The 13923-nt window shown below is 45.6% G+C and overlaps 1 protein-coding gene across 2 annotated transcripts in view; it reads right to left on the bottom strand.

Annotated features, from left to right (window-relative positions):
• MFAP3L (microfibril associated protein 3 like) overlaps nt 1–13923 on the bottom strand; it is a 42019-nt gene that overhangs the window by 20522 nt on the left and 7574 nt on the right. The window lies entirely within an intron of this gene.

Consider the following 13923-nt stretch of genomic DNA (forward strand, 5'->3'; position numbering starts at 1 on the left):
GGACGCCCTGACTCTTCACAGGGTGTTCCTTGGCCGGTTTTCCTCCAGGGAGCCCAGCTCCTGTTGCAGAGTCCCGGCTCTGCCAGTGTGGGGATGGGAGCTTCCAGAATCAGTGTGGCATTCTCCTAACTCCCCACTGTGGCTTCCAGGATACCCTTCCTGTTCCTGTAGCCGTCCACGCTCTTTTGAGCTTCATGCCATCCAAGTCTGTCTCATGTAATCGTTACCTATGGACTCCTGATCACTCACTCGATCCCCTAGTTTCTTCGTCTGCCTCCCGGACCCTGGGGTGGACATCAGTATGTATGCAGTGACATTATGGGTGGCAGCACCTCCACTTGCGAAGATCTAACTTTCGCCTCATCTCTGCCCCATTTCATCCACTGATCATATGGCCACACTCGAGACCTCTCATCTGTCCAAATTCTAAATTCTGAAGTTCCAAGTAATTCTGAAGTTCTAAGTAACTACCTTTAGCTGGGCCCCAACTTTCCTCCAGATCTCCTACTCCTCTCACTGGACTTTCCAGCCCTTCCATTTTTCTCCATGTCTATCTCCCTCTCCACCCTCCACCCTCCACCTGCATGGTCCAGTTCAGTCCCAGTCTAGAACCAGTCCCCAATGTCCTCACCCCTTGTTCTCTGCCAGCATGACTTTGACAGTATACAATTAAGATCAAACTAACGGTCTTGGCTCCTACACTCAGGGATCCAAAGCACTACTGGAGAGAAGCAACAACCACGTAATTGCCAAATTAAAGAAACCATCTCCAACCCTAGCCAGGTCGCTGGTGACCACTGGCGATCTGGTTATTGGCGCCTGGATGGTGCAGTGCCTGCTTTCACAATGCTGTGGACGTCATCAGTTTTCAAATCAAGCACCCTGGCCCAGTGTTGTTCCTACCGTTCTCAAAAGACACCTTTCTCTTCCTAAGACTCGTAGGCATGAATTCCCACTGTCTTTTAAAGAGAATCCTACATTTTATCCTAAGTTCCTCCCTTGCCAATTACTTCAAACTACTCAGCTCTGCATTTTGCCTGCTCTGTATTGAAACAGCTCTTGCTCAAGTCACCAGTCACTCCTAGTTGCCAAGTTTTCAGTCTCTCTCTCGACAAATCTCTGTGGGGATTGGCACTGTTAACTGTTCTTTCTCAAACTCTCTCCCTGGCTCTACACTCTGCTCCCACTAGCCGCTCTCATTATTCTTCACTAGTTCCTCTTCTTCACAGTCCTTGAAAGTTAGGCAGCCCCTAGACTTTCATCACTGTCCCTCCTCCTAAGGTTCCATTCCCATGCCTTTATTACCACTTCCGGTCTTGTAACTCTCAACTCCACGTTTGCAGTCCTGACTCGGTTCTGGGTTTCACACTGGTACTACTAACTGCCCACTGGACATCCTGCCAGAATGTTCTGAAGGTAACTCAGCTTTGCCAACCACATTCATCTTAATCTGCTAAACATGCTACCTTTCCCGGAGTCCTTATTTCAGTTCAGAGCAGCACCGAATACACAGGTGTGCATGGGTATTCATCCCCAGCTTGACTATTGCCCTCGTACCCTCAGAACTTCAGTAATTACACGTTGTTGGTTCCACCTTCTGAATGTTGCTACATCGCTCATCTTTCCCGGCTACTCTGAGAGCCTGATTTCAGGCCTCCCCGTCTTACCAGAAGCGGCACGGCAGCCTTCTACAGGATCTGCCCTCACTCTTGCCCCAGGCTCCAGTCCAGTCCCTCATCCATTCTGCAGCACAAAGCGTAGGGTGCCACTTCTTTACTGAGCAACCTCTAATGTTTCTGCAGTGTCTACATCACAGAATCCGAATTCCTTACCCTTTTTATCCATTCAAATGTGATTATCGAACACCTATTAGGCAGACACTATTTTAGTTCTGGAGACAGAAGAAGAGTAAGAGGACACCTTCCCTGTTATATGGATGTTATGTTCTCAAGGGGAGAAGCAGACAATAAATAAATACCATGTATATAGGAATTTCAACTGGAAAACACTCCCCAATGCACTAGAGTGGTTAGGCAATCCGGGAGAACTTCACTGAGGAGGCAGTCCCTGCACTGGGCTGCTTTAGGAATCAGCCGCACCTGAACCTGGGAGAACAGCACTCCAGGAGGAAGGAACATCAAGAGCAAATGGAGGCGGCAAGAAGTAGACAGGCCCAGATCACTTGGCACTTTGCAGGACGGAGCAAAGCATTTGGGTTTTATCCAGCATTCACTGGAATCTTCCAATGTACATGGTTCCAAAGGACATGATTTCTTTTTGAAAATCAACTTTACTGGCATAGTAATTGTCAAGCAATAAATGTATACCCACTTGGGGTTTTGACAAATTTATACACCCATGTAGCTAAGATAATAAAAAGATATAGGATATTCCCGTCACTACCAAAAGTTCCCCTGCGTCCCTCTCCAGTTGAGCTGGTGCACTGATCCATTCATTTTCAGGGGTGGCTGAGGTATGGACCAAGGTTCAGTCCCCCCTCAATGGATATCCAGTTGTTTTGGCACCGTTTGTAAAAAAGACTGTCCTTTGTACAATGGATTATTTTGCCTTGTTGTTAAAAAACAAAACTAGTCTATTTCTAAATTCTTTATTCCAGTCCACTAATATTTAGGTCTATCCTTATGCCAGTCCCACACTGACCATCTGTCTGCCTCAGTTGTCTTGGTATCTGCAGTGTCCGAAGTGGCCCCTCACACTTTCAGGGGTATCCATGCAGTCTGGGATGGCTGTGAATGAGGCCCAGAACCAAATCGTAAATTTACTTAAAACATGAGATTTTTCTGTGATTACATGTCACAATGTATTGAATGTGTGGCCAGAGACAATTCTTCTTCCGGTGTGGCCCAGAGACGCCCAAAGGTTGGACACCCCTGGTAGATGCTTGATGAATTGCTGAATTAATGAATCTCTCTCCAAAGGCTGGAATTATTATTCCAACTTGGTAGACAATGAAACTGAAGAGGTCCTGGGGGCAGTGGGGAAGTGGGTGACAAATTCTCTTCGGACCATAGATTAGTTCATTGGGAAAGAAAAGAGTTCTCCTAGTGCCATAGATGACCCCCCCCCGCCCCGCCCCAGAGACCAGAGTGCCTTCCTGTGCCAGGAAGAACGACACATTATTCCACCAGCATGAATCGTGTGGCCCAGGCAGATAGCACAGGCTAAAAGGGCACGACAGATAACCCTGCCATGACTTTGTAAATGTTTCTCCTCACTGGGCCAAATGTGTGGTTTCCTTCTAACAGGGAACTTGTAAATGCGATCTATTCAATACAGAATGGCTGGTGAGAGCATGGCCTCAGGTTTTAGACAGGCTGAGCCAGGACCTGACCACCTTCCTGGGCTGTGTTTTTCTGACCAAGTACTCACAAGTACAGGGCAGGTATTATGATCCATGGCCAAAGGTACATAAAGCATTTCCACACTGCTTGGCTTGATAAACAAGAAATATTAACAGGATGTATGAAATAGCCTTTATTGAAATTGTGCTTTTCAAGTGGATCTTTAGTTTATCCTTCAAACGGTATCATTTAAAAGACATACCTTATTTTTGGTTTTGTTGAATACATTAACTGTCATCCTACCACTAGAAATAATTACGAATGCTTTTCAGCTCTGGGTCCTTTTGCAGAGACTCAAGTCTGAAAATGGGTCAGCTGCCCCTCTAGGCAGATGCAGCAGTGAGCATCTTGAGGGCAGTACCTGGGGGTCACTCATCTGGGGGTCACTCATCTGGGACTCCCTGAGTCTTAGGTCAGAGCAGACACCCAACTAAATACCTTGGAAGAGAATGAGAAACAAGAAAAAATGGGAGGTAGGTTCTAATAAATCTGTGTAGTAAATACACTGTAGCATTTTTTCCCCCAATGAAGATGAATGTAACACATGGAATGATCAGTTTTAACAAGCATAACACAGGGGCTGTATTCACACAAAGCCCAACCACATGGGTGTTACATTTTCAAACACACTATGCCAGCAGAATAAAGAGAAGGCGATACTGCGTGCTGCTCTAGCGTATTTTAATAATGCCAGTAGGCTTTTGGCTAGAAACATAGTAACTGTTCTGAAGCTGCATCTAGTTCCCTTAGAGACCTTGAGATGTACGGAGGAAGATTTTTCACTGGAATGTAGGCATTTCAGTTAGCAAACTCATTCCTCCCTCCCCCCATTCTCCCTCATCCTTTCTCATTTTGAAAAGTTACTAAGATACGGAAACATTATGTGTAATTTATAGGTTGTTTGCATCAACACATTTTTATTCTAAAACTCTCTGAACATTTATTTCTGAAAATCAACCATTAAATTAACACTAATAAAATAATCATTTATAGTAACACTCCACTGTATCTCACACCATACCCTTGCAGTTCATTTTTTAAAATGATTCTGTGCTGGGCACACTGCCAGGGGTTTGGGGGGATGGGTTAGGAGTTCTACAAAGCTCAATCAGTCATAGGTTATGGCCACTTCTAGCCTAATGGGGGGAAAGACAGATTCCAATACATACTGCAGCTGGAATACGCTTAGGGGTGGGTAGGTAGAAGGAGGAGCATTAGCCTGACTGGGTGACAGCCCCAAGCACCCCTTCCCCGTGAACCCCATGGATCAGAGGTGCCTTCTAATCTGCCCGTTGTGCCTGCAGCTAGTTCCAAACTTCAGGCACTCTTCCCAGCACCTGAGCTTGCACTTGTCTCGGTTTTGTCTCAAATGGCAAGGACAGCTTCTTGATTTAGAATTTCCTCAGTACTGGGCAGCCGAAGTAATGCTTATGCACTTGCTGTAAGAAACCACACNACATACTGCAGCTGGAATACGCTTAGGGGTGGGTAGGTAGAAGGAGGAGCATTAGCCTGACTGGGTGACAGCCCCCAAGCACCCCTTCCCCGTGAACCCCATGGATCAGAGGTGCCTTCTAATCTGCCCATGGTGCCTGCAGCTAGTTCCAAACCTCAGGCACTCTTCCCAGCACCTGAGCTTGCACTTGTCTCGGTTTTGTCTCAAATGGCAAGGACAGCTTCTTGATTTAGAATTTCCTCAGTACTGGGCAGCCGAAGTAATGCTTATGCACTTGCTGTAAGAAACCACACCTGTAAGGAACCCGATGGCAGTTGTTCTGGGTAAGTAAACTCACGATGAGTTACCAGAAGAGCACAGAGCCATCACACCACTTTGGACACTGGGGAAATAGTCTACAAATATACTTTGTTCAGCTTGTCAGATTTTATGGACCGCATTATGAAAAGTTCAGCTAATAACACTAAATAACATTGTGAAAGACGCTTTAGCCACTGAAGAATAAACCTCAAGTACTACAATCCAGCAGCTTAAAATGCAGCCCTTCAGAATCCAAGAACAAAGGCCCTAGATTCCAACACCGGGTCTCACAGAAGCCACAGTGGACAAATTGTTAAGCTTCATGTGTTTGCTCATGGCCTTTGGGAAAACTTCCACAGAATATCTCTATAAATAAAACAAAAAAGAAAATATTTAGCAAACATCAAATGTCCTTCAACTTGATTCCTTCCTTACCTCCAACAACTGTATTTTATCTAAAAACATTTAATAATATGCTCTATTGAATCTTTTTGTTTGTTCACTTCTCTGCTGGCAATAAAACATTTACCCTGTATTTCTGGAGTTGGGAAGCAAAGGGCCTCTTGTTCAAGAGTGTTTTGGACTAAATGAATATACAGTATTGTTTTTTTTCTTGGCAGTATTCATGCTGGCATTTTCCCATCAACTATGATGAATAATTTTATAGTCATACAACTGGATTTTTTCACAACTTCGGAGAGTTGCCACGTTTTCCACTTGAACGTAAATGATGCCACAAACGCTGCCTTTGAGTTTAAGACGCTCTTGCTAGGTTTCTCCTCATGAAGCAAGGACGAGAAACCCCGGCTTCACGTGAAATGGGGAGGCACTCAAATGCTCGCTGTGTCACGAACGCTGAGTTCACAAAACTGGCAGCCAGCTGAGACCATTTTAGTTGTGAATATACTTCTGCCCCTTCCTTTCCCATATGTCATAATTAGTGAAAAATATACACACTAGTCTTTTTTAAACAGCATTTAAAAATGATTTTCTTTTGCAACTTTTAAGAAAAATTAACCAACAAAATTCTCACTAGCCCATTCATTCTCCCCTAACTTCTTTCAAGATCAATGTGTACTGAGTTTTGAGGCAGTTTAGGTGATGTCTGAATACGGACTAGGGGAGCCCAGAGTCAAAGGGCCAAGGAATTTAGAGAAGAAGAATGTTCCTATAGCAATCACTGCAGTCTACAATCAAATCATTTACATGCCAAATCAGCTAAGTTTTATCTCAGTGTCCAAAGTCATATTACAGAAAGAGATTCACATTGTCCACCTTTGTTCCCTACCCACATTCAAGAATCTATTTCAGTAGAGATTCTTAATGCTTCTAATCACACAAAGGTAATTCCTGATGTACATGGCAAATGTGACCATTACATGAAAATATGAGGAGCATCATTTTTACTTTTAGAAGAATCCAGACATGTGAATTCAGTCCAAATCAATAGCCTCGTTGGGCCAGGCACAGCACCAGGGGCGAGGAGTACAGAGGTAAGACACCGTCCTTCCCCCTATCATCCAAGAATCCAGAAGTGAGAGAGAGAAAAGCAAAATGACAATCACAGGACAGCGTGAGAGCTGCCCCGTCAGGCACGTCAAGGAGCCACTGTGGTGTACGAAGGAAGACCCCAGTGGCCCGGGGGCCAGGAAAAACTTTCTGTAAGTAGTGGACATGTGGTTTACTTATCAGGGCGTTCACCAAGCAGACCAGGGAAGAGAAGCTGACTCAAAAAGAGGAAAAGCCATGTTCAACCTGGTGACTAGACAGAACCTGGCACAACTGGGGAAATGTACGTAATTAGGCACTGCTGGTGGTGTAGAGAAGAAGAAAGCGGAATAGACTGGAAAGGCAGGCTGGTCCAGAGAATGGAGGGGTGGTATGAAATGCCAAGGATGGGGTGGTCCCGCAGGTTTTGAGAGGGGCCAGTGACACGGCCAGTTTTGCGTTTAGAAAGATCACCTTGTTCATAGTGTGGCTGATGACATGGAGTTGGGCTAGGAGCCTATTACAACATCCAGGAAGGAGAGAGAAAATGGGCTAGAACGAAACACAGCGGGGAAGGAAAGATGTAGGCAAATCCAAAAGAGGAACAGGAATTCGAATGTGCAAGATTTAACGACTGACTGACTACAGAGCAGCTGAGTCACCGCAGACGTCCCCAGCAGTGGGGCCTCTGGTCACACAGACAGCTCTCCGAGGAAAGGAGAGTCTCATTTGTCAAGAACCAATGCCTGGCACTGTAAGTGGGATGCGCACAGATGCAAGAATCGGGGATTCCAGCTGACGCCTCCCTTGGGCAGCCCAGCACACTTGCTGCTATACTTGGAGGAGGGCCTACCTGCGGTCAGTGGCCAAGCAGAGTCCATTGTGGCTCTCGCCGGGTCCATTCACCTCTCCTAGCTTCACGCTTTTCTGTCTCTGCAACTCGACTGATGGAAGGTATCATGACAAGCAGCAGCAGTGACTGGTAAATTACGCACTGTCACAAACTGAGAGGAAGAATGAGGACCTGTCTCATGAAAGTAGCCACTCATAAGAGGAAAAAGACTAAATAAGGAAAGGGGGCCCCATGGCATTCTCGGTACACCTTCTGTTTGACTATGTGGCATTAGGGTGATTTCCAGCCACTAAATGGAGAGAACAAAACACACACCCTGACTTAACGGACTGCTGTGAAGGACCACGGGCTGAGCGCTGTAAGCTCCCTGAGTCATTCAGACAGCTAGAACTAAGGGTCTCATTCTCTCCCATCAACTGCACGAAGGTTAAAGCATCTATAGAGTTTTAGGCTCTTATTTTTTTTTGATATGCAAGAGGTACACACTTTTCAAAAGCTGATCTAAGTCACTGTTTTCCAACGTAAAAATGAAACGTGGGTCCAGACACCATCTTTGCAGGACTTAATTTGTGGTGGCGTAAGCTATTGAATCATTCTTGGGTCCTTATCACATTTTTTCCATGTAACATGTTTTTCTGATTAAAAAATGACATAAAGCTCTCATAAATAAAATGACTGAAAAAGGAGAAAGAGAAGATACTATAAGCTGTCCTCTACAGCCCTGGCCAGGTGGCTCAGTTGCTGGAGCACAGTCCTGTGCACCAAATTGTGGGTTCGACTCACATACCGAGGTGGTTGGTTTGCTCCCTGGCTGAGGCACGTACAGGAGGCTACAGATCGATGCTTCTCTCTCTCTCTCCCTCTCCCTCTCCCTCCCTCTCTCTCTCTCTAAAATCAGTAGGTATATCCTTGGGTGAGGATAAAAAATATGTATACATACATATATATGTATGTGTATCTATATATGTACGTGTGTATATGTGTGTGCATGGTTGTGTGTGCATATATAGATATATATGCTTTTCTCTATAGATAAAATTATCATTAAGCAAGATAAAAACAGGTCTACCATGGATATTTGTTTACAGAACTAGAATTTTAGATCTGGAAAAACTTGGATGTTTTCTCATAAAAGTTTTTCTTTATATGACACTAGAAAGTGACGCCCAGAGAACATAATGACCCAGAGTCACACAACTTAGTGGCTCAGAACCAGGGTAAAAAAGCTCATGCCCAAATCGGGTCTGGTACTACATTAAAATCTCCTGCCATACAGGCAGTTTTTAAGTTGTTCTAGCAGTCGGGACATTCAATGAAGGCTACTTCGATCACAGGTGTATCTTTTAGAAGAGTTTATTGATGTGTTAGTGTGTATTTATTTCTTCACATACTCATTCTAATTGAGTAGTCTGAAATAGTTTGGGGCCCAATTAATATAAATCCTTAACTGATCAGACAGACGTTTCCTCACAGACCTGATGGGCCAGGGAATAAACCAAACCTGGGAACTGCATGCGAACGGCTTCAGCACTGGTGGACAGTGCCTTGTTGTCACCCAAGCCACGCCCCCAAACACACTGCAGTGCAGATGAAAGGGTTAGCCTGCGGGCTTGGCATTTTTCTTTAATCTCTGACACCATCATCATCAAAGTCTGCAGTCAGCCCACGGCTGCTTCAGAAGCATCTCTGGCTGCTTCCATCTTGCTGCCTGTCTCTACCACCAGACAGTGTTTCCAGCATCTCTCCAGCCCCTTTAAAGAGATGGTGTCCTTTCAAAAACGTTCTCCTTCCTCTTTCGGAATATGCACACAGGGCGATTAATACATTTTTATTATAGTCTAATTCATTTCTGTTGCCTGCCGACCAACAGCACTACTTCCGCCAGCTTTCAATTCCTCCTGTTTTAATTTCGTCTCAAGCCCGTTTCCTAAGAAGATCTGGATGTATTTAGTATGTAAGCACCTACATCCAGAGTGAAACTAGGCAGGAGAGGATGGATACCTGGAAGCCAGCACACCTCGGTGCACCAGAACCCTCCGCTGGCCTGGAAAGACGGCCAGATGATCCCACGCATCAGGGGGCTGTTTCATGAGGGCGCCGGCCCCTCCCTGCTGACTGCAAGTCCAGGTGGGCCCGCACTCCGCCTGGGTGGAGGAGGCAAACACATGTCCCCCCGTGCAGCCTACAGAGCACCTGGTCTCTAAATCAGAGTTTAGCGTGCTTTCCTAAATACGACTCACGGCCTGAAGCAATTGCGAGTTTACACTTTTACGCAGACTCTGGCATCCTCGGTAAACTCTTAAGGCCCTGGCAGTGCAAGTGCCTTTCCTGGTTTCCCCACTGGATTATACACAGATGGCTTCCCGACCGGCCAAACGCAGTGCATTTGTCTGGAACTGGGAGGGCAGTTCATAGAAGCCACCTTACAAAGGTTGGTTACCTTGTAGCCTGACTGCCCACAATAAGCTATTTAACTTACTGCTGAGTGTGAAGGATAGTATCAGTAAGTGCCTAACAAAGACTGAGAGTAACAAGAGGAATACGTCCAGTGTTCCAAGGGACAGCCACTGTGAAGGGGAACTTGTCACAGGTCTCCCTGGGGCCAGGGGGTGAGCTCAAAATTAGGGTGGAATTAGGCTCCTGAGATGTAAAATGAGATGGGCCCTGAGGTTAAGAGCAAGAACAGAAATTTGGGGGTGAAGAGAGGGCCCATTTAGCCTTTTAGGATCAAGACGCACAGACTGAGAGTGACATACTAGCTCCTTTCCTCAGTTTTGCCATTTACTACTAGGTGGCCTGTGGCAGTCGGCTGATCCCTCTGAGCCACAGGCCCATCTTTTATGTCCCTTCCAAATCTACCATTCAGTGACCACAAACCATAGCCAGGGACGTGACTGGGGCTGGTGAAGGAAAGAAATGGTGTGGTGAGGAGAGAAGAGGGGAAAAGCAAGCAGCTTGTTTATGTACAGTTGAAAATCTCACTGCGGAGATTTCAACCAGGGCCAAGTACTGTGATCGCCAGGCCATTTGTGATTCAGTGGATGGCTTAGGGGCCAGCTTATATACTGTGCAGTTCAAGGGAACTAGTTCTCCATAGAAAATGCAACTTCCTGTATGTTCCTTATGTCCTGGACTACATGGTGAGGGAGAACAGAGATTCCAGCTCCTGAAGCCTTTGGACCACCCCTCCCCCCACACCCCCATCCGTAACCTCCACCTGTCCTCAGTGCCCTGCAGAGGTGAATCAGCTCAGATTCCTGTAGGGCTTCTTTAAGGCAGCAGGATGGGCCAGCTGGGAGGCTGCCAGGTGGGGATGCTCCTCATGGCTACAGACGCAGGCCTGTCCCTTCAAGCCCACACTTGGGGCAGCTCAGTTCAAGGACTGAGCCTTGCTGCTCTTGCCTTGCTACCTGGACTAAGGGGGCTAACGAATCTATCACCTTTGGCCACGCCACTGACCCCAAATTCCCTCTTCAGACCAAGGACCACTAGCTCTGTACATCTCTGCTGTACCGCTGAGGGGCCGGTGATTATCAGTACCCTCACCTGGGGCCTTGAAATCTTCATTTCACTGGGTAACTCCTATGGAATTATTGTGTCTTCTCTTGCAACTTGGGGTATAATTTTTATCATGAAAATCCCCCTCTAATGAAATGTGGTTGGTGCTGAAATACTTGTTGATGGTGCTAGGCACAAGGCATTCATTACATTTTTTTTTTAATGATCAGTAACAGTCTGTGCATGGGGAATACCTCAAAGAAAATTAAAGTAAGTTATTATAATGTACATTTTCAGGGGTTCCTCATTCCAGGGTGAAAGCTAGACAAGGCCTTTCCATGGCCTCAGTGATATTTGGTCTCTGGCTGCCGTGAAATCTTCATTTCTCACTCCCTACCAGCCGTACAGGGTTCTGCTCATCCTGCAATGTGCCACAGACACCAGAAACCTTGAGCTCACTATTCCTTCCATCTGGAAGCAGTTCCCCAGGTTCTTGGAACACTCACTCCCACACTTTTCCTTCTGGCTCTCAGGTGCCTGCTCATATGTCCCCTCGTCAGCCAGCCTTCCCCAGTCATCTTAACCAAAGAGTGGGCCTTGCCCCCATCACTTGCTGTCCACCTTTACTCTGCCCTTGTTTTTGGTAACTACTGTGCATTAACTACCACATATGTGTACATGTCTGACCCTACTAAGCTTTAAGTTCCCAAGAGGACTGGGAACTGGGAACATCTGTCTGCTTCTGTTGCAGACATTGTTCACTGTCTACCCCCCCACCCCCGCCCCCGCCTAGAAACTGCTCCAAGCACCTGAATACCTGCTGAGCGAAGATACAGTACTTTTATGCCCTTTCATTTTGTCATATTACCAACTCACTGGGCAGCTACATTTGCCCTGCATTTCTGACAAATTCCACTCATTTCCTAGGAACTCTAGGTAAATATATCTATTCTTTATCATGAAGCTGACTTAAAAATATCAACTGAGATTTCTTTAAAAGTCAGTCTTCAGAAATGCCTCCTTTCCTGACATAACCCAGGAGGCTGTGGCACTCCAGACAGGGCCCTGGGAGCCGGAGGGGGCTGTGGGAATCTGGGCTGGGGTGTTGTCTGAGTGGGTTTATGGGGACTCACTTCGGTGCCTGTGTGGGGGTCCAGAACAAGGGAGCCCTAAGATGTGCCACTCTGGTAGGCAGATCATTTTGAGCGAAAACAATCAAGGCCCAGAAGGCTCAGGAAGAACCTCACTGCCTAAAAGAATTTAAGGAGTACCTGCTCCAGGAAGGGAACTGTCATCGTAGGTAACTATAGTTTAACCTGGTCTAGGTGTGGCAGACAGGCAGGGACCTAGCAAAGCCCAGTTCATCAAGGTCTTGTCTTCCCTGTGTCCTTGATTCAGGAGGGCCCAGCGAACGCTTGTTTCCTAAACAGTAACTCTTGTCATCTCCTTGTGAACTGACTAATCCCTTCTCAAGTCCTAGACCCCTTCTTTCCCCTCCTCAGCCCAGAATGACATCTATACCTCCCTTTGCCTCACTGTCTGGGGTTTTCATGCTTATGTGAATTCCCCATGTGCACTTTTAAAGCTGGATTTTCTCCTGTTAATTTGCATTATGTCATTTTAATTATTTGCCCAGCCAGAAGAACTAACACAGAAGGAAAGGGGAAAGTTTCCCCATCCCCTGAAAGATAGGTTCTTCCTACTGCTGAAATGAAAAGCAACTAACTGCCTACTTAGTTTAGACTTCAAAATGTCGAAACCCGTCTTCAGGCCCCGTCTCTCTGGTTGTCTGATTAGGGCCATTCAGAGCCACAGCACAGAACTGGGTCACCCGGGGTTTCTTCCTTTATCAGATTTTCATCTATTTGAAGAAATATGCTCTACCCGGAGAGGGTAGTTGAAAAAGCTTGAGATATGCTGTTTCCTTCCTCCTTTACCAGCCCATTACCACAAAGAGGAATTGCATAATGATCACTTCTCTGATTCGCTCATGCCAGTGTTTCCAATAGTCTTGCACTAAGAACTTGATCTCAGTGAAAAACAGACCAGAAGAGGCCCTGCAAGTCAAGTTTTGCTTAATTTTATTCTTTGTTTATTTTATTTTATTCATTTATCTTTAGAGGGGAAGGGAAGGGGAGAGGGAGAGAAATATCAATGTATAGTTGCCTCTCGTGCGTCCCCTGCTGGGAACTGGCCTGCAACCCAGGCATGTGCCCTGACTGGGAATCGAACTGCGATCGTGTGGTTCGCAGGCCCATGCTCAATCCACTGAGCTACACCAGCCAGGGCAAATTTTGCTTGATTTAATTCTTACTAAGAGCATAAAATGTTTCTTATGTTTACCTAGCATTTTGGGTTACAAAACACTACCACAGAAGTTATCTGATCTGACACCACCCTAAGCCACGTGCAGGCTTGTGTGGTTGTGTACACATTGACAGTGAAAGAAGCGGAGGCCAAACTCCTAGAAACGCATCTTCGGACTCAGGCCAGGGCTCTGGGAACCTGGACACAAGTTCTCAGAGTGAATGCCACAGCTTGGGTCATAGTCTAAGTGCCACAGATGTCTAAACCATCATATTTATTATTTTAAAATGATAATTTAAAAATATTGACTATTTAAAAAATTAAATGTTGTACATAAAAGCAATACTTTAGCACATATCCTAAGATCAGTCAATCCCCAAAATTAAGTGGCCCTAGACACTTTCAGTGTGACAATGGAAAATAAAATAAGACACCAGAAGAAAGTTGAAAATGTGGACTTAATGGTTTCCACGAAGAATTTTTGAGGAGCCAGTCATATCAATGAACTGAACTCGAAAGTATTTATTAGGCTGCTATTATCAATTTAGTACCAGATTCTTATGGGGATTTAAAAAAACACTTTAAGATTGGGTCTTTACCATAAAGGTGCTTAGAATTTTGATGACAACTGCTTACAAAGTCATATATAATGAAGCACC

Source organism: Sturnira hondurensis, unplaced genomic scaffold (assembly GCF_014824575.4).
Source record: "Sturnira hondurensis isolate 20B ecotype Veracruz unplaced genomic scaffold, ASM1482457v3 Scaffold0011875, whole genome shotgun sequence".
NCBI classification, from domain to species: domain Eukaryota; kingdom Metazoa; phylum Chordata; class Mammalia; order Chiroptera; family Phyllostomidae; genus Sturnira; species Sturnira hondurensis.